Raw genomic sequence first — 27,449 nt, 5'->3', positions numbered from 1 at the left:
TCTGGGCTTCAGCACAGTTATAAGTGCATTTTGTAGCATGTGCATATTGATAAATAGTGAAAGTAAATGCCTTAATGTTGTTAGGTACTTTCAACAGCAGCAAACACGTGTACATAAAATTAAGTAGAGTGCTTCATTTGTTATTTGTTCATTTGTAAATAAAACTGTTACGGAAATACTTGCCTCTTACCTTCTGTTGTAATTCAGTGCTGCTCGCCCAGCTAGCTAGCCGCACGGTCTAACGCGCTGCTTCCCGAGCGGGAATGCACGTCGGTCACGGGCACGAATAAGCGCGGCGGATTAGTATCGAGGTCCGGTGTGCCGGCCAGCCTGTGGATGGTTTTTCAGGCGGTTTTCCATCTACCTCAGCGAATGCAGGCTGGTTCCCCTTATTACGCCTCAGCTACACTATGTCGCCGGTTAATGCGCAAACTCTGTCTCCCCGACGCGTACACCATAATTACTCTACCATGCAAACATTGGGGTTACTCTCGTCTGGTATGAAGCTTTCCCTGGGGAGTTCACTAGGGGCCGAACCGCACAGTAACCCAGGGTTCGGTGTGGGGCGATGGTGGGGCGGATGGACCGTGTTGTGTACATAGTTCCGCGTAGTCAGCGCGTACACAACTTTCCCACTAAAGCGCGCCCCGCTAAGCACAACAGCGCAGGCGCAGCGCTCGTCCGTCTCCGCACTACGAGATGGCCCTGCCATAGAGATGGACCAAATTCTGCTTCTGCCGATCCGCGTATTAATATGTAACGCAGCCAATGAGATTGCTTCTAACGTAGAACCTTTTCTCCTCGCGGATCACACTCGCGCAGTGATATATGAACGCGCGAGGTATTATAACGAGTGTACAGACCTCCGATTAGTCAATCTGCATTTGTCTGCACCAGTCTGTACCAGTCTGCATTGGTCTGTACCAGTCCGTACGAGTTCTACATTTGTCTGTACCAGTCTATAGTCAAGTTTCAGTCTGCGCCTAATAAGATTACCATATTCCTGTACATAGCAATGAAGATAAATGTATAGACACTTTTGTCAAGTATCAGAGATATATGTGGGAATAAGATTAACGTACCAATACCAAAGGAACATTAGATTGTCAATTGTAAATACCATCCAGAACCAAGTTAAGTAATTTTTATGCTTGTTATCATTTTAATAAATGTGTGTGAAAATTAATCAAGTTCTGTTTAAAGTTGGTCACCGTCAATCTGCTACTCTAAGCGTGCAAGTGGCATTTCTATCGTCTGACCTAACGGCAGAAGATAAACACGCCACGATAAGACCACGAGACATATTGCTGACACTCGCCTACTTCGTTAGAACGACAAGTCAAATAACACAGCTCTACAAAATAAAATTTTTTTTTCGTTGCCAGGGAAGTTTGAACGAAAATGGGATATTGTTATGATACTCATTCCGAGTATATTTGTACTTTTTCCAAATTGGCTCTGGTTTTTGAGATATAGGTTATTTGTGGAAATGAGAGTTTCATGTGGATAATATCGACTGCAGGGTCCACATATGGTGTAATGTATTTGCTACCTGTTTTTTAATTAGTGATATTGTACTATCTTTATTAAACAATTGTGCTCAGGGAGTGCATCTGTGTGGTTGAGGATTACATCATGCAAACATCACACTGTCAGCATGTGTTCAGTCCTGTTGTGCGGTGCGTGTGTTGAAGATATTTTGGGTTGTGCAGATTTGAATTCGGCGGTACTCGACATTCATTTGTTGGCCGAGGTAGCGTTCAGTGTAAACAAGAAAAATGGCGATGGTCGAAAGTCACACACATGTGCAGTGCAGCTTCAAGGAGATAGAACCTTTTCATCGTGACGTAGCAAATAAGAGTTGAGTATTCATTTCACACAAAACAATTAATGATGTTTGTTGGATGTGATTGACATGCAAATACAAGAAAGTTCTGCATAATATGTAGTATTTGTACAATTTTGTTTTAGGAAAACATGAGTTCTTCACGCCGTCTTTGCGTGAACCATCCAGATGAGTTCTGCTACATTTGTGGTGAATACGTTCTTCAAAAGAACAGGAAGAATATCACTCCTTTTGTGAAGGAAGCGTATCTGGCATATTTCGGAATTAAACTTGGAGATCAAGACAAGGCGTGGGCACCCCATAAAGTTTGTAAATGCTGTGTGGAGTGCTTACGGCAGTGGACAAAACGAAAAAGGAAAAGCTTAAACTTCGGAGTGCCTATGGTATGGCGAGAGCAGAAGAACCATACAGATGATTGCTATTTTTGCATTGTTAATGTGAAAGGTTTTAATTGGTTCAAAAAACGAAAGTGGGAATATCCCGATTTGGAGTCAGCAAGAAGACCGGTGGTGCACAGCAACGATGTTCCTGTACCAACCTTCACAACATTACCCACGCTAACATAATCAGATGACGATGAACACGGCGAGGAATGTACAAGTAGTGGTTCGGAATACGAAGGACGTGAGACACAACCCCAGCAGTTCGACCAGAAGGAGTTCAGTGACTTGATACGAGAACTCAATCTTTCAAAGCAAGCATCAGAACTCTTAGCATCCAGGCTTAAGGAAAAGAACTGTCTTCATCCAAGTGTTAAAATAACAGCTTACCGGACGAGAGAAGAAAACCTTCTTCCATACTTCAACCAAGAAGAGGTTATAGTGTATTGCAGCAATATACCTGGACTTTTACTTGAATTGGGGCTGCCGGAATATAGACCAGAGGACTGGCGTCTCTTCATAGACAGTTCCACTAGAAGTTTAAAATGTGTTCTCCTACACAATGGCAATCGTTACGCATCTATTCCAATTGCCCACACAACAAAACTTTGTGAAGCATATGCTAACATCAAGATGGTTCTGCAGAAAATTCAGTATATGCAGCACCAGTGGTTGATTTGTGTTGATTTGAAAAAGGTGAACTTCTTGCTTGGACAACAAAGTGGATACACAAAGCACCCATGTTTTATCTGCATGTGGGATAGTAGGGCAAAGCACGAACATTGGAAGCAGAAAACATGGCCTCCAAGGGAACATATGGCTGTTGGTGAAGCAAACATCATTAATGAACCTCTGGTTAGTAGGGACAAGATTGTTCTTCCACCATTACATATTAAGTTAGGACTAATGAAGCAATTCACCAAAGCTTTAGACAGAAATTGTAATTGCTTCACATACATCTGCAATACGTTCCCTGGACTCAGTAGTGAAAAACTTAAGGCAGGAATATTTGATGGTCCTCAAATTCGCAGGCTCATCAACGATACCAATTTTACAAGTGTCATGACTGTCACTGAAGCATCGGCCTGGAACAGTTTTGTCGTTGGTGTAAAATGTTTTTTGGGCAATCATAAAGCTCCCAATTACGAGGAACTGGTCAAAAACATGCTCACTAACTTTCAAAACTTAGGAGCTAACATGAGCATAAAATTGCACTTCCTTCACAGCCACTTGGATCGATTTCCTCGTAATCTAGGTGATTTCAGTGAGGAACAAGGAGAGCGGTTCCATCAAGATATGAAAGGAATAGAGGAAAGATATAAAGGAAGATGGGACAGGCATATGATGGCAGATTATTGCTGGAATCTGCAACGTGACTGTTCTGAAGAGACCTATAAAAGGAAAGCGTGCAGGAAGCGGTTCGTCATGGACGGAAAATGATATACTTATAGAGAAACTTTTCAATTATGTTTTATACGTGGACAAATGCCTATCAGGTTTTCATAGAAGCTATTTATAAAGATTATTTTCTTTTTTCATTGTAGTTTGTAGCGCTCGAGTTCAGTATTAGCAATTTTTTCTAATTTTTTGAATAAATCATGCATTATCTCAAAAATTAGAGCCAAACTGCATAAATGGTTGCTATATTCGTCCTCAGCACCACTAACCCATCCTAAAGCCACTCAGATATCCTTGGCAAGAAAATGAGTGTTGACCAGTGTAATCTGATGGTGTGTGTACTGAAGGTCTTACAGTACACACACCACAGACCGCTGTAGCGTTGTGGTGTTGTGAACCACTAAGGGCTATGGCTGGACGAAGCCTGTCCGTCGTTTCTAGGTCCCCGATTTAATACATACATCATAGAATTCAGTGATTCACTATTTCCTTTTGGAGAATCGCGTATTATTAGGGTAATACGAAACTAATGGGAAAATACGCAACACCAGAATATAATTAATGTAGACCAGTGAAATTTTGGGAATGCATTTGTCTAGGTAACTTAAAGTGATTAACATTGCAAGATCACAGTGTGAGATAAACCATTGAAAATCTGAAATGCTGGTACATAACAGTCGGTGTAACTGCCAGAATGGTGTGTGCAAATATATATGCCTTGTGCTGTACAGGTGCCAGATGTCACTTTGTGTAATGTAGTGCTTGGTCGGACAATACAGAGATGGCTAATGCTGTCTGAGGGTGACGCTGGAGTTGTCATCAGATGAGTCCGATATGTGCTCGACTGGAGACAGAACTGGTGATCGAGCGGGCCACGGCAACATGTCGACCTCTGTACAGCACGGTAGGGCTACAACAGTAGTATATGGGCGAGCATTATGCTGTTGGAAAACAAGACCTGGAATGCTGTTCAGTATGGCTGCACCAGACTGAGCATGAGTGTACAGTTGTTGTCATACGAAATTACACCCAGACATAACTCCAGATTTAGGCCCAGCTTTTGTATGTCCATATTTTTAGCAGGAGCTCTCTGGGACGACGGCCGTTTACTATCGTGACAAAAAGTAAAAACACCTACAGCCGTCCTTATGATTTTATTTTATTTTGGCCGGCCGAAGTGGCCGTGCGGTTAAAGGCGCTGCAGTCTGGAACCGCAAGACCGCTACGGTCGCAGTTTCGAATCCTGCCTTGGGCATGGATGTTTGTAATGTCCTTAGGTTAGTTAGGTTTAACTAGTTCTAAGTTCTAGGGCACTAATGACCTCAGCAGTTGAGTCCCATAGTGCTCAGAGCCATTTTTTTTTTTTGTCGCTACCAGTTTCAACGCTTCATTGCGTCCTCTTCAGGCTGTTTTGATGCGGTAGATATTGATATGATCCCCATGCATAACCCATGAGTTGCCAGAATTACTGGATACGCCGATAATGTGTCTGAACTCCAACCAGTAGTTGGCAGTTGATGGTATGGTGACGTGGCCGTCCTGAACCTGGTCTTCTTGCGACCCTGCATTCTCGTGACCGCCGCTGCCAGCAATCAAGTACGGTGGATACATGACTGCCAAGTCTTTGTGCAATATCGAAAAAGGAACATACAGCTTCTCGTGGTCCTATTACACGCCTCGCTCAAACTCAATGAGGTGTTGATAATGGCACCTTAAAGGCATTCTTGACTAACATCAACTCACCATGTCCATTTTCAAAGGTAATTAATACTTACGGCCGTTGCAGCGTGTATGTAAAGAAACCTTCTGTGCATCGTCATAGCGGCGCTGTTAGCGTCACTCTTACGCTACTGGTGCGGTGTTTGAATAGACACCATCTTTCAGATGTAGAAACACGCCTATCAACTGTCGTTTGTGTCGTACAACTCTTTCTTGGTGTTCCGAGTTTTTTATTCCCGTTAGTGTAGTTTCTGTGTTGGATCTGAAACATAGTAAGCGCACACTGACGCGAGCTGCCACATTGTCTTTCAGTTTGAGTTATGAAAATAATTCTAATCAAGCACGAGGCAGAAATATGTTATTCCTTTAAGAACTGGCAGTAGTTAATAGTGACAGGAAAAGTTTATGTTGGCTGATCCCCTTAATAGCACCACAACATGGCACTAGAGGCATAGTTCGGTAAATACAAACTTAATATGACGTCGTTTATTGACTATGACGCTAAATACTGAGAGAATGGTCAATTTTTAGCAACCCAGCTTTTGCCAGTTGACATGCGAGTGAACGTTGGTTTGTTCCTGTAGTAGAGAGGTTAAACTGGAAAGAATTCTTGGAAACGTGGTTCCTGAAGCTACTTATGGGAAACGGTGTATGTGCATCCGCTTTGCCAGTGATAGCCCGATGGCTGCCCTCCGACAGTATCAAACCTATCTCATCGTTGCCATCCAAAAAGAATTAGATATTGTTCCTCCCTTACCACAGTATTCATTATTTTGTTTTACTCTCGTCTGCCATGCAGTTTAGATGGCGTATCAGTCTGCTAACCAAGCAAACAACCGATGTTTTGAAGAACGAAAGAACGTATCAATGGTTAATCAGTAACTATTTGTGCAATTCTATGAAGAACGTCCTTTCATCTTCGCCAACAGTATGTCTCCGGCACACTTTTTCCTATTCTCTGGTCCCCGCAATTAGACATGAATGCCTTTCATACATCTCTGCTTTTCGCATTGGTCATTTTTGTTTCGAGGGAAACTGAGGGACCCACTCATTTGTTGTAGCTCGAGGAATGGATAACAAGTGCTGCTGGAATACTTATGAATGAAATTTTACTTTCCAACTCTTGAGGGGTGTGCTTTGGCGTGGTGCGACCACCAACCGCAGAGACCCTGAGCTCTTCATAGCATTACCTTCTTTTTCGTCTTCTGTTTTCACACTGTAATATGTTTATCCACTGACAACTTTCTATTCACACGGAAACACACATGTCTTCTGTGTACAATGCGTGCTGCACTACTAGTAGGCCATACTGACTCCTCTCACATCCAACATGAGCAGCACACATCTATTGTAAAACAAGGTTCTCAGTTTCATCTGTTGCCTAGCCAGTCACCCAGAATTACATCCTCTGGCAAACGCAGAACGTCTGATGCTTGGTAAAGATCATGCGGCAATAATCCTTAACGTTTTTCAGTCTTTTATACACACCAGCTATTACGTGTGTCCTAAGCTTTCTCTTAATACTGAGATAAGGAATTCTGCAATCCCACTATTCTTGGAAGAGAATAAAACGACTTCTTGCCCTCGTAACATCCTTACGATACACGAATCCCTATCATCTCATCCCTATGAGAAACAGATTGTGGAACTGTGTGCCACAACCTCTCTCAGTGAATTTGATTTGCTATCAGTCTATGCTCATGTGTCATCGTGTCGTCATGGCCAACACTGGACTCTTGTTTAAAATTTCTTCTTGCAACATAGTCACACGCACTGTTAAGCTCTGTGATCATTTAACCTACTCTCACAGTGCTAGTCTTAAGCGTTTTATGTCATACCTGCTTTAATTACCCACAACATTACGACACCCAGACTGCCTGCCAGTGTCAGCTAATAACTCTAAGACTAGAGACTCTATTAACAGGTTATTAGCTACAAAACACGGACAAATTATTCTTGATCGCATATCATTGAATGGAACGCCAAACATAACATGCACTGAGTGATTATTCCCAGCACTACATCTGTCTCTCTGAGTCTTATTATTGTTTAAGTATCTCATATACTCATAGCTATTATAGCTGTTTTAAGCCACAATCCCACGCAATACCCGAGCAACAGCCATCGGCCAAATATCAAGCCCACCTTTATGTTAATGTGCAGGATTAGTGGTTTGTATCACTGCATTCATGTTCCTTGTCAATGGTGAGATTTTGTGTTTCGGCGTGGGGTCAGGTAAAGTCATTGTAGTGGATAACTGTGTATCAAGAATTATTTGTACGTGAAGTTTAAAGGGCCTGTAAATCAGATACAAAAGTTAGTTTGTAACTTTTGTTAAGATACATAACACAGTCGTGTATGTTGCCCAGTTGTCTTTAACTGCTAAACAAGGACAATTATGTGGCTTTTATGTTAATAACAATTGTGCTACTGTTACGTGTAAACGGCTCTTGTGTATTGACGTCCTCTGTGAGCACCCCAACCCCTCCTGCCCTGCATCCGTGAGCATTACAGTCGCTGGCAATCTACGAGGTCCACCCACCAAGCCTGCTAATTACTTTACAGTAGCACGAACTCTGTCGGTTTTGACTGCGGTTCTGTGTCGAGGCGGCCAAGCCATGCCGTGTACTCGCTCAGCAGCTGTCTGCCTGACGCTGCGAACGCGCCCTCGTATCACCCACTGGCTTCTAGCACATCTTCCAGACATCATTCTCACTCTCCATCAGCAAGTCTACATAAAGACCAAATTGTCTGGGCCACTTCTCTTTAATGTTGCTTAATTTTGTTCAGGTTTTTAATAAGCTGTACAAGGCCATTCTAGATCTCTACAACTGAAGAAATGTCAAAGCCCAGTTAATTAATTTGAACAGTTATTACAAACGATTTGGAAACCGTGTCTCTTTTCACACTATCTGCCGTGTTTCAACCCCTCTCCCCCCCTCCAGTATTTCTGAGGCCCCAAAGTATTATAAATGTTGCAGGACTTTCTGCTAGACTCATTTAAATTTGCATTCAGATTTATGATTTTTAACTCACGTTTACGGGAAAGGGGGGGGGGGAGGAAATTTACAAGCTGAGCAGTTTTATTGAGAGGAAAAATGGTTTTAGAAAATTTTTTCGATGGGTTTCATTTCTGATTGTCTTTCATATAACCTATGGTAATGGCCGTTTAGTGAGACAGTGACTGCACCTGGGACGGCATAGAAACAGATGATTTACGTAACACCCAATCTCATTCCACATGAGCAGTGTCCACATGAGCGAGGAACGCTATGTTTCAGTACTGATGATGGAGGTAAGCCTACTGAAGCAACCTCTGGCCGCCATTGGGAGGACTTGGAGCAGTCATCTGGGTCACTCGAGGTGAGCTGATGAGAGTGTGCCGCCATTCAGGTTGCTCTCTTCCTGCCAGTCCAATCCACGACGTGTGTCCACCATTTCCTCTCTGACAGCACAATGCCACTCTCTGAGAGCACAATGCCTCCCTAGTTAACAGTCGCAGCCTCCCATTGCTCTAGCAGATTTGAATTTGTTGTATCCAGTATGTGTCGGCCTCTGGAGAAATAAAATCTCCACTAGCGCCTGGAATCCGTCTCTTTCTTTCAATAAATTTCTCCTAACACACTCGGACGCTCCATTTTCCACTCATTTCCCATCCTGACCAAGTCACGCACATACATTACTGTACCTCATCTTTAGGGCTTTATGTGGATATAACATCTTTCTAAATTCTCTCCTTTTCACCCTCTAGTGCGCCATTCTCTAATCTCTTTCTTTACATCTCTGAGCTTCGTCCATGGAGTGGGGCAAACTAGTGAACAGTAGATTCTGTGTTGAAGTACTTCCATATTGTATTGGTAACCCTTAATGATCCTGGGTGTTTCAAGAAAGTCATCTGTGTATTTGATTAATAGCTTGGCCTGTTCAGCTTGCTGTGTAAAAACAAGGCTTCAAGACTGTGCTGCTCTGGTCTGAATGTGGCCCACATTACATTCCACGTCCCTGTTACCAGTGCATGACTTCGATTTAACGGAACAGTGGCACTGCACTTTATTGATATACAATAATTCTTTCTGACTGGTCTTTACCCTGGTCGCATCTGCCATGATGTGCTTTACTTGTCAACAGATACACAATGACTTCCTCACCTTCTGCTGTCAAAATCCATTTACTACATGAAAGGTCAATTACACTGTTCCTCTCATGCATAAATTATCCATGGGTAAGGTGGGTATGCTAAGTGTCCCATCGATTTTATAGAAAAAGTTACTAGCCATAACATTTATCAATGCACCTGTGTCCATCACAACAATACTGGGAACGCCTTCCACTATCACACCAGCAGCGCCTGAATGTGGCCCACATTACATTCCACGTCCCTGTTACCAGCGCATGACTTCGATTTAACGGAACAGTGGCACTGCACTTTATTGATATACAATAATTCTTTCAGACTGGTCTTTACCCTGGTCGTATCTGCCATGATGTGCTTTACTTGTCAACAGATACACAATGACTTCCTCACCTTCTGCTGTCAAAATCCATTTACTACATGAAAGGTCAATTACACTGTTCCTCTCATGCATAAATTATCCATGGGTAAGGTGGGTATGCTAAGTGTCCCATCGATTTTATAGAAAAAGTTACTAGCCATAACATTTATCAATGCACCTGTGTCCATCACAACAATACTGGGAACGCCTTCCACTATCACACCAGCAGCGCCTGAATGTGGCCCACGTTACATTCCACGTCCCTGTTACCAGTGCATGACTTCGATTTAACGGAACAGTGGCACTGCACTTTATTGATATACAATAATTCTTTCTGACTGGTCTTTACCCTGGTCGCATCTGCCATGATGTGCTTTACTTGTCAACAGATACACAATGACTTCCTCACCTTCTACTGTCAAAATCCATTTACTACATGAAAGGTCAATTACACTGTTCCCCACATGCATAAATTATCCATGGGTAAGGTGGGTATGCTAAGTGTCCCATCGATTTTATAGAAAAAGTTACTAGCCATAACATTTATCAATGCACCTGTGTCCATCACAACAATACTGGGAACGCCTTCCACTATCACACCAGCAGCGCCTGAATGTGGCCCACATTACATTCCACATCCCTGTTACCAGTGCATGACTTCGATTTAACGGAACAGTGGCACTGCACTTTATTGATATACAATAATTCTTTCTGACTGGTCTTTACCCTGGTCGCATCTGCCATAATGTGCTTTACTTGTCAACAGATACACAATGACTTCCTCACCTTCTGCTGTCAAAATCCATTTACGACATGAAAGGTCAATTACACTGTTCCTCTCATGCATAAATTATCCATGGGTAAGGTGGGTATGCTAAGTGTCCCATCGATTTTATAGAAAAAGTTACTAGCCATAACATTTATCAATGCACCTGTGTCCATCACAACAATACTGGGAACGCCTTCCACTATCACACCAGCAGCGCCTGAATGTGGCCCACATTACATTCCACGTCCCTGTTACCAGTGCATGACTTCGATCTAACGGAACAGTGGCACTGCACTTTATTGATATACAATAATTCTTTCTGACTGGTCTTTACCCTGGTCGCATCTGCCATGATGTGCTTTACTTGTCAACAGATACACAATGACTTCCTCACCTTCTACTGTCAAAATCCATTTACTACATGAAAGGTCAATTACACTGTTCCTCACATGCATAAATTATCCATGGGTAAGGTGGGTATGCTAAGTGTCCGATCGATTTTATAGAAAAAGTTACTAGCCATAACATTTATCAATGCACCTGTGTCCATCACAACAATACTGGGAACGCCTTCCACTATCACACCAGCAGCGCCTGAATGTGGCCCACATTACATTCCACATCCCTGTTACCAGTGCATGACTTCGATTTAACGGAACAGTGGCACTGCACTTTATTGATATACAATAATTCTTTCTGACTGGTCTTTACCCTGGTCGCATCTGCCATGATGTGCTTTACTTGTCAACAGATACACAATGACTTCCTCACCTTCTGCTGTCAAAATCCATTTACGACATGAAAGGTCAATTACACTGTTCCTCTCATGCATAAATTATCCATGGGTAAGGTGGGTATGCTAAGTGTCCCATCGATTTTATAGAAAAAGTTACTAGCCATAACATTTATCAATGCACCTGTGTCCATCACAACAATACTGGGAACGCCTTCCACTATCACACCAGCAGCGCCTGAATGTGGCCCACATTACATTCCACGTCCCTGTTACCAGTGCATGACTTCGATCTAACGGAACAGTGGCACTGCACTTTATTGATATACAATAATTCTTTCTGACTGGTCTTTACCCTGGTCGCATCTGCCATGATGTGCTTTACTTGTCAACAGATACACAATGACTTCCTCACCTTCTGCTGTCAAAATCCATTTACTACATGAAAGGTCAATTACACTGTTCCTCTCATGCATAAATTATCCATGGGTAAGGTGGGTATGCTAAGTGTCCCATCGATTTTATAGAAAAAGTTACTAGCCATAACATTTATCAATGCACCTGTGACCATCACAACAATACTGGGAACGCCTTCCACTATCACACCAGCAGCGCCTGAATGTGGCCCACATTACATTCCACGTCCCTGTTACCAGTGCATGACTTCGATTTAACGGAACAGTGGCACTGCACTTTATTGATATACAATAATTCTTTCTGACTGGTCTTTACCCTGGTCGCATCTGCCATGATGTGCTTTACTTGTCAACAGATACACAATGACTTCCTCACCTTCTGCTGTCAAAATCCATTTACTACATGAAAGGTCAAGTACACTGTTCCTCTCATGCATAAATTATCCATGGGTAAGGTGGGTATGCTGAGTGTCCCATAGATTTTATAGAAATAGTTACTAGCCATAACATTTATCAATGCACCTGTGTCCATCACAACAATACTAGGAACACCTTCCGCTATCACACCAGCAGCGCCTGAATGTGGCCCACATTACATTCCACGTCCCTGTTACCAGTGCATGACTTCGATTTAACGGAACAGTGGCACTGCACTTTATTGATATACAATAATTCTTTCTGACTGGTCTTTGCCCTGGTCGCATCTGCCATGATGTGCTTTACTTGTCAACAGATACACAATGACTTCCTCACCTTCTGCTGTCAAAATTCATTTTATCATGAAAGGTCAATGACACTGTTCCTCTCATGCATAAATTATCCATGAGTAAGGTGGGTATGCTAAGTGTCCCATCGATTTCATAGAAAAAGTTACTAGCCATAACATTTATCAATGCACCTGTGTCCATCACAACAATACTGGGAACGCCTTCCACTATCACACCAGCAGCGCCTGAATGTGGCCCACATTACATTCCACATCCCTGTTACCAGTGCATGACTTCGATTTAACGGAACAGTGGCACTGCACTTTATTGATACACAATAATTCTTTCTGACTGGTCTTTGCCCTGGTCGCATCTGCCATGATGTGCTTTACTTGTCAACAGATACACAATGACTTCCTCACCTTCTGCTGTCAAAATCCATTTACTACATGAAAGGTCAATGACACTGTTCCTCTCATGCATAAATTATCTATGGGTAAGGTGGGTATGCTAAGTGTCCCATCGATTTTATAGAAAAAGTTACTAGCCATAACATTTATCAATGCACCTGTGTCCATCACAACAATACTGGGAACGCCTTCCACTATCACACAAGCAGCGCCTGAATGTGGCCCACATTACATTCCACGTCCCTGTTACCAGTGCATGACTTCGATTTAACGGAACAGTGGCACTGCACTTTATTGATATACAATAAGTCTTTCTGACTGGTCTTTACCCTGGTCGCATCTGCCATGATGTGCTTTACTTGTCAACAGATACACAATGACTTCCTCACCTTCTGCTGTCAAAATCCATTTACTACATGAAAGGTCAATTACACTGTTCCTCTCATGCATAAATTATCCATGGGTAAGGTGGGTATGCTAAGTGTCCCATCGATTTTATAGAAAAAGTTACTAGCCATAACATTTTTCAATGCACCATTGTCCATCACAACAATACTGGGAACGCCTTCCACTATCACCCCAGCAGCGCCTGAATGTGGCCCACATTACATTCCACGTCCCTGTTACCAGTGCATGACTTCGATTTAACGGAACAGTGGCACTGCACTTTATTGATATACAATAATTCTTTCTGACTGGTCTTTACCCTGGTCGCATCTTCCATGATGTGCTTTACTTGTCAACAGATACACAATGACTTCCTCACCTTCTGCTGTCAAAATCCATTTACTACATGAAAGGTCAATTACACTGTTCCTCTCATGCATAAATTATCCATGGGTAAGGTGGGTATGCTAAGTGTCCCATCGATTTTATAGGAAAAGTTACTAGCCATAACATTTATCAATGCACCTGTGTCCATCACAACAATACTGGGAACGCCTTCCACTATCACACCAGCAGCGCCTGAATGTGGCCCACATTACATTCCACGTCCCTGTTACCAGTGCATGACTTCGATTTAACGGAACAGTGGCACTGCACTTTATTGATATACAATAATTCTTTCTGACTGGTCTTTACCCTGGTCGCATCTGCCATGATGTGCTTTACTTGTCAACAGATACACAATGACTTCTTCACCTTCTGCTGTCAAAATCCATTTACTACATGAAAGGTCAAGTACACTGTTCCTCTCATGCATAAATTATCCATGGGTAAGGTGGGTATGCTAAGTGTCCCATCGATTTTATAGAAAAAGTTACTAGCCATAACATTTATCAATGCACCTGTGTCCATCACAACAATACTGGGAACGCCTTCCACTATCACACCAGCAGCGCCTGAATGTGGCCCACATTACATTCCACGTCCCTGTTACCAGTGCATGACTTCGATTTAACGAAACAGTGGCACTGCACTTTATTGATATACAATAATTCTTACTGACTGGTCTTTACCCTGGTCGCATCTGCCATGATGTGCTTTACTTGTCAACAGATACACAATGACTTCCTCACCTTCTGCTGTCAAAATCCATTTACGACATGAAAGGTCAATTACACTGTTCCTCTCATGCATAGATTATCCATGGGTAAGGTGGGTATGCTAAGTGTCCCATCGATTTTATAGAAAAAGTTACTAGCCATAACATTTATCACTGCACCTGTGTCCATCACAACAATACTGGGAACGCCTTCCACTATCACACCAGCAGCCGTCTGGACCAAATCTTCTGTCTGTTCCTTGCATGCTTCATTATCATTACATAACTCATAAGGAATATCCAAGTCATCGTTGTATCTTAACATAGATATGCTGGATCGTATGTACTGTCCTCACTCCATCATGTGACATGCACCTGAGCTCTGGTTACAGTCATGTCTAGTTTGTTGACAGCGTGATTAGTTGGCACCTACACTATTCTGACCACTGTTTTTGTAGGGGTGGCCAAGTTTGTTTGCCTGGTTGCGACAAGTTTGTGTTGTTAGGCCTCCACCTGTCTCCTGTATCTGCATTGTTTACATGGGGGAGTCCCATACCACTAATGCTGTGATGCCCCAATGTGTTACTGTGCCTAATCATATATTTCTAACGCTCATTTCCGTGTGGATTTTTATTGTACCCTGGTTTAAGCCAGTGATCATTCCTCCTCTTTTTATTATAACGTCGAGTACTGTTTTCGTTTGGGAGTCTGTATAAATTCTCAGAATCTTTCTGTGTAGCTGAGGGCAGTTGCCACTCAACCTACCACTCCCACTATGGTTTTTGCGGCCATTGCTGTCTGGTTCCTTCTAACCAGCACCTTTGCAGAATTGCCATTTGAATCTTCATGTACACTATGTTATCAAAAGTATCCGGACGGCTGGCTGAAAATGACTTACAATTTCGTGGCGCGCTACATTGCTAGTGCTGGAATTCAGTATGGTGTTGGCTCACCCTTAGCCTTGATGACAGCTTCCACTCTCGCAGACATACGTTCACTCTTTTGTGCTGGAAGGTTTCTTGGGGAATGGCAGCTCATTCTTCACGGAGTACTACACAGAGGAGAGGTATCAATGTCTGTCATGGAGGCCTGGCACAAAGTCGGCGTTCCAAAACAACCCAAAGGTTTTCTGTAGGATTCAGATCGGGACTCTGTGCAGGCCAGTCCATTACAAGGATGTTATTGTAGTGTGACCACTACGCTACAGGCCGTGCATTATGAATGGGTGCTCGATCGTGTTGAAAGATGCAATCGCCATCCCTGAATTGCCTTCAACAGTGGGAAGCAAGAAGGTGCCTCAAACATTAATGTAGGCCTGTGCTGTGATAGTGCCACGCAAAACAATAGGGGATGGAAGGCCCCCCCCCCCCCCCCACATGAAAAAAACGACCACACCGTAACACCATCGCCTCCGAATTTTACTGTTGGCACTACACACGCTGGAAGATGACGTACATAGGGCATTCGCCATACCCACACCCTATCATCGGATCGCTACATTGTGTACCATGATTCGTCACTCCACACAACGTTATTCCACTGTTCAATCGTCCAGTGTTAACACTCCTTACACCGAGCGAGTCGTCGTTTGGCATTTACCAGCGTGATGTGTGGCTTATGAGTAGCCACTCGACCATGAAATCTAAGTTTTCTCACCTCACGGCTAATTATCATAGTACTTGCAGTGGATCCTGAAGCAGTTTTGAATTCCTGTGTGATGGTCTCGATAGATATCTGCATATTACACATTGCGATCCTCGTAGCCCATGAGTTCCTCGGAGCGCCCCATTCTGCTCTCTCACGATGTCTAATAACAGCTGAGGTTGCTAATATGGAGCACGTGGCAGTAGGTAGCAGTACAATGCACCTAATATCAAAAACGTATGTTTTTGGGGGTGTCCCCATACTTTTTATCACATAGTGTATAACATCCAGGGAATCATAAACAGACATGAGATGTAACTTTTTACACCAGGGATTCATAGTCTCGTGTCGGAATCTTCCGAGAACCCATGACAACGGATTGTATTATAGATGCTGACTTCTGCCATCCAAAACAACAGAAGCTAGGCTTCTTTGACTGTATGACACATAGATTATGTACCCTACCTCTTGACGAGGATGAAATACACAAAGAACTAATGATGCTACAAAAATTGGCTATTAACAACGGGTTTGAAGCCAAAATAAGTAAGGACCAATATGAACGCAAAGTTAAAAGAGGAAATACCGGCCTAAATAGCGAAATAAAGCTAGAAAGAGAGCACGATTCGCGCAAAAACACAAGTATGCTACCTTTTCATACATAGGCTCAATATCAAATAAAATTGCCAGGCTTTTAAGAAAACCCCTGTTAATGTCAGCTTCCATACCAATGACACCCTAGCTAACAGATTAATACGCAATTACAATAACGCCAACCAGTTTACAAAATCTGGCGTTTACAAAATAGTGTGTCACACTTGCGAGAAATGCTACATCAGACAAACAGGGAGAACATTTACAGAAGGTAATCAAAATATCCACGGGTGTACTGCCGGTCTACAGTGTCCAACGGCAGTGCCCATTGGACACTATAGACCGGAAGTACACCCGTGGATATTTAGATTATCAAATATGACGGGAGAAACTCAAGAATCACATTTACAGAAGGGTTTCAAGAACACGTAAGACAAACAGAAAATAGCTCCTCTACGTTTAACAAACACTTAAGTGAAAATAAACATACTGTTAGGAACATCGATACAGCCCTGACAATACTACACGTAAAACCGTCCTTAAAGATATGAAAATATACAATCATTTCAAAAATGATCCTAACAACCTTTTAAACGACCAAACTGACTTGAGAAACAAACGATACCTAGACAATTTTTAGTCCATCTTAAGACGCATACACAAATAGTAGCTCAGATTAATGTATTAAATCATATGTTTATGAATTTTGTGAAACGACGTAATCTCGCCAAAATGACTTTATACAACATTTTATGATTAACAATTTTGTATTTTTCGATGTCATTAACCCTATTCTATACAACTGACGCAGAAAATATTGTTACATTGTCATATCATGTTAGTATGCTATGTCGACCCCCCCATGAACCATGGACCTTGACGTTGGTGGGGAGGCTTGCGTGCCTCAGCGATACAGATAGCCGTACCATAGGTGCAACCACAATGGAGGGGTATCTGTTGAGAGACCAGACAAACGTGTGGTTCCTGAAGAGGGGCAGCAGCCTTTTCAGTAGTTGCAAGGGCAACAGTTTGGATGATTGACTGATCTGGCCTTGTAACATTAACCAAAACGGCCTTGATGTGCTGGTACTGCGAACGGCTGAAAGCAAGGGAAACTACAGCCGTAATGTTTCCCGAGGGCATGCAGCTTTACTGTATGATTAAATGATGATGGTGTCCTCTTGGCTAAAATATTCCGGAGGTAAAATAGTCCCCCATTCGGATCTCCGGGTGGGGACTACTCAAGAGGATGTCGTTATCAGGAGAAAGAAAACTGGCGTTCTACGGATCGGAGCGTGGAATGTCAGATCCCTTAATCGGGCAGGTAGGTTAGAAAATTTAAAAAGGGAAATGGATATATTGAAGTTAGATATAGTGGGAATTAGTGAAGTTCGGTGGCAGGAGGAACAAGACTTCTGGTCAGGTGACTACAGGGTTATAAACACAAAATCAAATAGGGGTAATGCAGGAGTAGGTTTAATAATGAATAGGAAAATAGGAATGCGGGTAAGCTACTACAAACAGCATATTGAACGCATTATTGTGGCCAAGATAGATAGGAAGCCCACACCTACTACAGTAGTACAAGTGTATATGCCAACTATCTCTGCAGATGACGAAGAAATTGAAGAAATGTATGATGAAATAAAAGAAATTATTCAGATTGTGAAGAGAGACGAAAATTTAATAGTCATGGGTGACTGGAATTCGTGGGTAGGAAAAGGGAGAGAAGGAAACATAGTAGGTGGATATGGATTAGGGCTAAGAAATGAAAGAGGAAGCCGCCTGGTAGAATTTTGCACAGAGCACAACATAATCATAGCTAACACTTTGTTCAAGAATCATGAAAGAAGGTTGTATACATGGAAGAACCCTAGAGATACTAAAAGGTATCAGATTGATTATATAATGGTAAGACAGAGATTTAGGAATCAGGTTTTAAATTGTAAGACATTTCCAGGGGCAGATGTGGACTCTGACTACAATCTATTGGTTATGACCTGTAGATTAAAACTGAAGAAACTGCAAAAAGGTGGGAATTTAAGGATATGGGACCTGGATAAATTGAAAGAATCAGAGGTTGTACAGAGTTTCAGCGAGAGCATAAGGGAACAATTGACAGGAATGGGGGAAAGAAATTCAGTAGAAGAAGAATGGGTAGCTTTGAGGGATGAAGTAGCGAAGGCAGCAGAGGATCAAGTAGGTAAAAAGACGAGGACTAGTAGAAATCCTTGGGTAACAGAAGAAATATTGAATTTAATTGATGAAAGGAGAAAATATAAAAATGTAGTAAATGAAGCAGGCAAAAAGGAATACAAACGTCTCAAAAATGAGATCGACAGGAAGTGCAAAATGGCAAAGCAGGGATGGCTAGAGGACAAATGTAAGGATGTAGAGGCCCATCTCACTAGGGGTAAGATAGATACTGCCTACAGGAAAATTAATGAGACCTTTGGAGATAAGAGAACGACGTGTATGAATATCAAGAGCTCAGATGGAAACCCAGTTCTAAGGAAAGAAGGGAAAGCAGAAAGGTGGAAGGAGTATATAGAGGGTCTATACAAGGGCGATGTACTTGAGGACAATATTATGGAAATGGAAGAGGATGTAGATGAAGATGAAATGGGAGATATGATACTGCGTGAAGAGTTTGACAGAGCACTGAAAGACCTGAGTCGAAACAAGGCCCCCGGAGTAGACAACATTCCATTGGAACTACTGACGGCCTTGGGAGAGCCAGTCCTGACAAAACTCTACCATCTGGTGAGCAAGATGTATGAAACAGGCGAAATACCCTCAGACTTCAAGAGGAATATAATAATTCCAATCCCAAAGAAAGCAGGTGTTGACAGATGTGAAAATTACCGAACTATCAGTTTAATAAGTCACAGCTGCAAAATACTAACACGAATTCTTTACAGACGAATGGAAAAACTAGTAGAAGCCAACCTCGGGGAAGATCAGTTTGGATTCCGTAGAAACACTGGAACACGTGAGGCAATACTGACCTTACGACTTATCTTAGAAGAATGATTAAAGAAAGGCAAACCTACGTTTCTAGCATTTGTAGACTTGGAGAAAGCTTTTGACAATGTTGACTGGAATAATCTCTATCAAATTCTAAAGGTGGCAGGGGTGAAATACAGGGAGCGAAAGGCTATTTACAATTTGTACAGAAAACAGATGGCAGTTATAAGAGGCAAGGGCCATGAAAGGGAAGCAGTGGTTGGGAAGGGAGTAAGACAGGGTTGTAGCCTCTTCCCGATGTTGTTCAATCTGTATATTGAGCAAGCAGTAAAGGAAACAAAAGAAAAATTCGGAGTAGGTATTAAAATTCATGGAGAAGAAATAAAAACTTTGAGGTTCGCCGATGACATTGTAATTCTGTCAGAGACAGCAAAGGACTTGGAAGAGCAGTTGAATGGAATGGACAGTGTCTTGAAAGGAGGATATAAGATGAACATCAACAAAAGCAAAACAAGGATAAGGGAATGTAGTGTAATTAACTCGGGTGATGCTGAGGGAATTAGATTAGGAAATGAGGCACTTAAAGTAGTAAAGGAGTTTTGCTATTTGGGGAGCAAAATAACTGATGATGGTCGAAGTAGAGAGGATATAAAATGTAGACTGACAATGGCAAGGAAAGTGTTTCTGAAGAAGAGAAATTTGTTAACATCGAGTATAGATTTAAGTGTCAGGAAGTCATTTCTGAGAGTATTTGTATGGAGTGTAGCCATGTATGGAAGTGAAACATGGACGATAAATTGCTTGGACAAGAAGAGAATAGAAGCTTTCGAAATGTGGTGCTACAGAAGAATGCTGAAGATTAGATGGGTAGATCACATAACTAATGAGGAAGTATTGAATAGGATTGGAGAGAAGAGAAGTTCGTGGCACAACTTGACCAGAAGAAGGGATCGGTTGGTAGGACATGTTCTGAGGCATCAAGGGATCACCAATTTAGTATTGGAGGGCAGCGTGGAGGGTAAAAATCGTAGAGGGAGACCAAGAGATGAATACACTAAGCAGATTCAGAAGGATGTAGGTTGCAGTAGATACTGGGAGATGAAAAAGCTTGCACAGGATAGAGTAACATGGAGAGCTGCATCAAAGCAGTCTCAGGACTGAAGACCACAACAACAACATCATGCTATGTCCACGATCAATTCCTATGCCCATAATTTATGTAACGTTGGCGAAATGTGAAGCCAGCTGTGTTTTAATAGAATGAGGCTGGTTCTGTAGGAGCGTGTTTCCAATCTGGAAAGTGCACGAGGTTGTGTGTGACATGAGACTGCCTCTGTGATTTGGGTTATGCTAAGCTAATAAAATAGACCACGACGAAATAAATAACCTATACAAATTTAACAGTAAGAGTGGCCAACAAAAAATACCTACAAGTATATATAACGATGTATATCCTTTATGTATGTAGAACGATGAATAACAAGGTATATCCTTTATATAAGTAAAAGGTGACCAATCTCCGTGTATTTTATGTACGATGTATTAAAAATAGGTTATGTAAAATATTACGGCGTTCCAACGAGAGCACATTCTATGCTTCCTGCCGGCCGGAGTGGCCAAGTGGTTCTAGGCCCTACAGTCTGGAACCGCGCGACCGCTACGGTCGCAGGTTTGAATCCTACCTTGGGCATGGATGTGTGATAAGTCCTTAGGTTAGTTAGGTTTAAGTAGTTCTAAGTTCTAGGGGACTGATGACCACAGCAGTGAAGTCCCATAGTGCTCAGAGCCATTTGAACCCTTTTTTCTACGCTTCCTAGTACAACTGCTGGACGGCACTGGCGCTCCACACAGAGCAAAACAATATCTGTAATCCGTTTACGCGCCAAAACGGCTACCGTAGCATGTAAACAGTAACCTGCCGCTGCAGTTTAGTCCATAAGTGACTAGTGATGGGTAACGAACATGTGTGTCTACAGACTATGTTGTTTTATGACATATGGATTGGAGTGCTCACAATATGTAACAGCGTCACAAATGTATTTCATAGTAATGACAACGACATATAAAATCCTATACGACTTGATTCCCTTCCCGCAGCTTCTCCTTTTCCTCGAATGGATATGGATCCTTTATACTTCCCGCAAGCTCAATCCCCTACACCTGCTTGTCTCTTCCATCCTTGCCCATCACAGCCCATTGCCACACCTGTATTCTTGCATTTCACCTGCTCTCCATCTTCACACCCTCCATATCCTTGGACAAGGTGGCTTCCGCCAACTCCCCCTCCCTGATGATGTCCTTGTTTCGTCCATCTACCCCTCCTACCAGCTCTGACTCTCCCCTCCCATTCCCCCCTTTTCCCCCAGGGCTCCCTCTCTCCCGCCTCACTTTCCTTCCCTCCCTCCTCTCTCCCATATCACCCACTTCCACCCCCCTCCCTGGGCTTCCAATCCCTCCCCTCTCCCCACCCCCCACTCTCCATTCTTTCTCCCACTGGCTCCACCCCTCTCCTTCCCACCATCCTACCTCTCCCACCTGGAGGCAGGCCCCTCCTCTTCATCAGTGTATTTGGGAGTGGTTCTCCGATGATCGTCACTAGTGTTTCTGTGCATCAGTGTTTCTCCATTGTGTGCTACAGTGTTTTCATCGGTGTTCTCCTTTGTTTGTCTCCAACTAGATGTCTTCATCTGTTCAGCTGGCGACACCCTTTGTGTACAGTTCCTTCCATCGAACGACTTCTAATATATTGTGTAATGTTCATCGTGTATTACCATGCTTTATGTTTCTCTGCCTTCTATGTCTCTATGGCCAAAGAGCGGCGTATGTAGGCCGCGGCCGGTCCGCCTCATGTGATGCATGAAATAACAAAAAGGAAAAAAGAGACATATAATGTGTCAGCTCATTTTAAGTTGACATGGCGTAAAGCCACAAAAATCTAAATACCATGCTTACGCAGTTACATCTTTCATTCTGTGTAATCGGCTGAATATCAAGATACACAACGATTTTGTTAAAAAATTTATAATCATTTTGTATTTTTCTGTTGCACTTGATAATGGCCTATGGCCGAAATCGCAATCGTGGAATAAAGCGTTATAGTCACTAGCGTAAATATGATGTCTTTTATAAAGACATGAGATGCTCTAGACCAACTTCTTTTGCATGGATTAATTTTTCTTTTATATACGTTGGCAACTTCAGTTTGAGCAATTTAATGTCATTTTGTTGAGACATGGATTTGTGCCAGTATCTCATCTTGTTTAGACATCGCTGAAAACACTTTCTCAAACTGCCCTGTTTTTTAACATACGTCTTTGGATCATACTCTCTCTTCTGTAGTCTTTCCTGTATAGACAGAAATCAGTATTTATTAAAGGAAGTTTCATAACTTTGACTTTTTTGACTGTTTCATTACCCCAAAGGCTGGTATCCCCTTTTATACTGGCTGTGATTTGCCTAATTTCTTGTTGGGTCATTTATTTAAGGGAGTTTCATAACTTTGACTCTTTTTGGCTGTTTCATTACCCCAAAGGGTGACATCCTCTTATATACTGGCTGTGATTTGCCTAATTTCTTCTTAGGTCATTACAGTTTTGAGGTAACTCTTATGAATACGACCGAATGTGGAGACTTTTCTCTGGAAATCCCCATAAAATGGTCTGTTTTTTAGTAAGCTCTCTTAAAATAGAATAGCGAAAATGTTGGTCCTGCATCTAGTTGATCAAATGGACTAACCTTACAGGGACTAAGTAGTCGCATCTCATCTTGGTACTGTCGGTCACACAAATGTGCATTTCCAATAAATCGAGTGTGCGTGTGCTTATCGGTGATGGTTCATATAGAGTGCCTTTTACTGCTGCTATTTCTTGTCACAGATCACTGATCGTAGCGTTTGCTTCCTCACACCATTGTAGTATTTTCTGCTCCTACTAACTTTTGATTTGTGCTAATTCATTACTACATCATTAGATGTTGTGCAGTTATATACTATCTTCCTGGCTTACAGTTTGTGCAATTGCATCTAAATCTATTCTTAGCAGTTCACTAATGCGTGTCTCTTGCATCCATAACCGCAATGGAAAGTCATTTGCATATTATACGTTGCCTGTCGATATTCTTTCATCTTTGCTTATTGCTCTACAACTAAATCCTGGAGCTTAGCTAGGAACTGTTCCAACGTAGTTTCTTTTGCGGTGTGAACCATCTTTAACATGCTCTCGTCATTTGTTAGCTGATGCATCACATCCGCTATATCTGGTGTCACATATTTAAGTACTTTTACCTTGGAATCTGTTCCCATCGAATTCACATCGATCTGATTTTGCAGTTGACTCGCAATCTGAAGAAGGGTTTTTCTAATTTGTTCTGATTGCTGTTTGGAAACTTTATTAAAATACTCCTTCATCAGTGCATTTAAACATAGCGCCAAATTTTCTTCTACCAGTTCACAGTTCCTTTCCGTTTTAGCTTTTAAAAGGTCGCCACTAGTTTACATTGGAAACTGAATTTAATTTAATTTACCTAGAATTGTTCTTAACACACTATACTGCTCTGGTTTTCTTTTAACTTGTATTTAGATTAAGTCCTTATTTACATTTGATGCCTCCCCCACCTCTTCAATAATGGCTTTTTCACTGTTCTTCATTTTTGAAATGTCTGAAAAACACACACTAAACGTTGAATATTTTAAATTTCATATATATTTATCTTGTCTCGTCTTTTGAAGTCGAGTATGATGACCTGTTTGGGCGTCCATTCTCATATGGTCATATTATGTTTTACACATGTTCACTGGCCCCAGAAGGCATGTCTATTAGTGAATCTTTCCCGCACAAGACTCATTAATATCGAAGTAAGTGGACCTTATGTCAAAGTATATATCTGAAAAACAGAGATTATATTAAATCTTCAGCCAAAAAAAATCTTCATATCCTAGATGAGTTCCCATGTGTGAAGTACCCCTCAACTCTGAGACAAAATATATTAGTCCACATTGATTCCCTATTAGCGTCTACTACCACTACACGATTTTAGCAGTAAATAATTAAGATTACTATATAACGATTTGAAAATAGTACGTAGCTTTTAGCTGGTGTCAGTGTGCAGGAATTGCGACTTGTAAATAACTTTCTTAAAAAGAGATAGGTCTAGCTTTTTTTAAAAAAAGAATAGGCTTCAGTATTTGTGGTCGATTTCCACATATCTGCCGTTTATTTCCACTTACTTTTTGTTCAACACGCACAAAGTGACTAGCACTTTGTTTTATCCAGTAAGTTCACAATGTTGTTACGAGACATAATGTATAGTTGTTCACTGATAAGTAGCATAGATATTCGTGTATTGTTCATCAGCACTGTTGGATTGCAGGTAGTGAACTAACTATTTTGGCGCCAAATCTACAAGGTTTATTAACTATGCTTTGTTTAAGAAGCTTCTAAAACAATCGATGACAAATTAACAATTCATGGACTTCCCTTCCCTGGTCTTTGATGTGATTCCAAAATAATGGAAGTTTATTACAACCTTTAAATGTTCGCAATTATTATTAAAGTGAAGGATATTTATGAAAGTAACAAAATAAATTACTTGTTTTTCAAAATTACGGATTTTATGCGATGACATGAAGGTAATATAATGTTGATTGGTAATCTAATTAACCAAATTGTTAATATCTCTGTGAAGTAACGGACGAGTTGTGGCGCCCTGGAAATAGTTTAAGTTCAGAGTTGGCAGCCACCACTCGGGCAGCTCGGCAAGCCACAGCTCGTTAGCAACCGCGAGACGTACAACGGCCGGACCACCTCGTCGAGCCGACCACGTGGCTGAGAGTTCCATGGTGACGCTGTATAGATGAGGGAGACATATCGGGAGTGCCAAAGATGGCGGACTTTGTGAAACCTTAATGGCAGACATTTCACAGTTCGTATAGGAATTAATAGTAGCCAGATGAACCATGATACCTCAAAAATAAACATGTACATTACCATTATTTGCACGACTATTGTGATGGTTTAGTCAATTTTCAATATCTTCATTAGCTTAAAGTTTAGTATCTGACGATAAATTATACAGGTAACAACCAGCAACGAATTTCCAAAATCTAAACGGTTCATCGAATTTTGTCGATCGACGTGCCTTCAGAAAGCTATCAGTGTAAACCTAAATTGATATTAATTACAGGCATGTAACTTCAATAGTACATGAGTTATTGGAGGTTAAAGTGGCCGTAAGTATTCCACAGTGACACGAAAAAAACGGTGGCAGCATGCTTATAAATATATTTATTCGTCTATATCTTTGTTTATATCTGATATATCATATTCATGAAGGAATTGCTTAAATATTTACTGTGTTTTAGAAAGTACAGAGGCATTAGGCTACTGGCCTACCTTTTGCTTCTTTTCCTTTCATATATGTTTATTTAATTTGCTTATGTATTTAATAATGTGTGTTAGAGCGTGTTTATGGTCCAGCCGTAGAAATATTTATTTAATTTTAAATTATTTAAATGTAAACCCTGCATTTCTAATGTGTTTGTTATGTTTGTGAGCGTGCATTGGCTTGGAGACAGGGCGGGAGCGCTCTAGCCAATCACAGCGATCGTTCCTTAAAGGACACGTGGAGAGACTGTATGGAAGTGGGCGAGGAGCATCGGTACGGGAGAGGACACGAGAGAGTCCTGGACAGGACTGCACAAGACACGGGAGTTGCTGCACGAGGAGCAGCGATGACGAGTTCCTGGGAAGACTTGGAGAGTGGAGCAGTTTTGTGCATGGTCGCGGGAGATAGAAATATTTCTTAGTGCCGACCTGTGCACTTGTGAGATTTCCGTGGCTTCTGCAGTGAAGACATAGTATGCATCTAGAGGTGAATATCTCACAAGCTATGTTGTTGTTCATAACTAATTACGTGAAATACGAATCTGTTGTTTCCCTGTTATTCAACTTATATTTCATTTCATTGTTAGACCATCGACAGAAATAAGTGTTTGCAATAATAAACGGCATTCTTAAAGGTACTTCTGCTGTCGTACTCATCATTTAAAGTTGTTGAAAATAGTACCTGCAGATTTTATTAAATTGCAGTCTTTCATTTATAAAGTTTTCCATTACATTCAAAATTCGCAATTGTCGAGTGATAGGAACCTTCGACCATTCAATTAAAGTGTATATTCATATTATATACTATAGACTCAGCAGTATTGGGCTTGTAATGCGGCAATTACGTATCCCAGCCCCTAGACAACGAAACCAGCCAAAACTTTCAATACTTGAACTCCGAGTCTGAGGGTACGTAGTTGAGGGCTACCACACCATTTCATTTTCATTTTTGAAAGTCCGCATTTCTCACGAGTGACATTAAAATGATTTTACGAAATACAAATAATGGGATTGCGTTTTAGAACGTTTAGTGAAATTTGTAGGAAAAATAATTTTCATGGCATACTCTGGTAGCGTATGAAACTTTCGATAGGTTATCATTCGACCTCACTCACATGCTGGTAGCTGCTGAGCCCCTTGACGTAGACGAGCCGCACCAGCGCTTGCTTGTACATTTCCACTACGTTTGACAGTTTAACAAAGACTGAACGTGGCGTAACACTGACCTATCGCGTCAAACAAAACAGTGTTGCTGGGCCCACGTGGACGACATTTCTCTACAGACTTAATAGGTTATTAATAGTTCGATTGTTCTGCACATTCCCCAGTTCTGGAGTGGTTCAGATCATTCTTCTTGAGTATTGCAGTTATCGCAAACAGTAGTGCTTATGTAAGCGAAAGATTCGCCAGAGAGTATCCAGAAACATGAATCAGGGCTTTTATAGCTGAAAACAGAAGTAAATAGTTCAAACATCAAGTGGTATCGTGGACTCCCGTAATGAAGAGA

This window comes from Schistocerca americana, chromosome 5 (genome assembly GCF_021461395.2).
Source record: "Schistocerca americana isolate TAMUIC-IGC-003095 chromosome 5, iqSchAmer2.1, whole genome shotgun sequence".
Taxonomy (NCBI): domain Eukaryota; kingdom Metazoa; phylum Arthropoda; class Insecta; order Orthoptera; family Acrididae; genus Schistocerca; species Schistocerca americana.
This window is presented reverse-complemented; position numbering follows the sequence as displayed.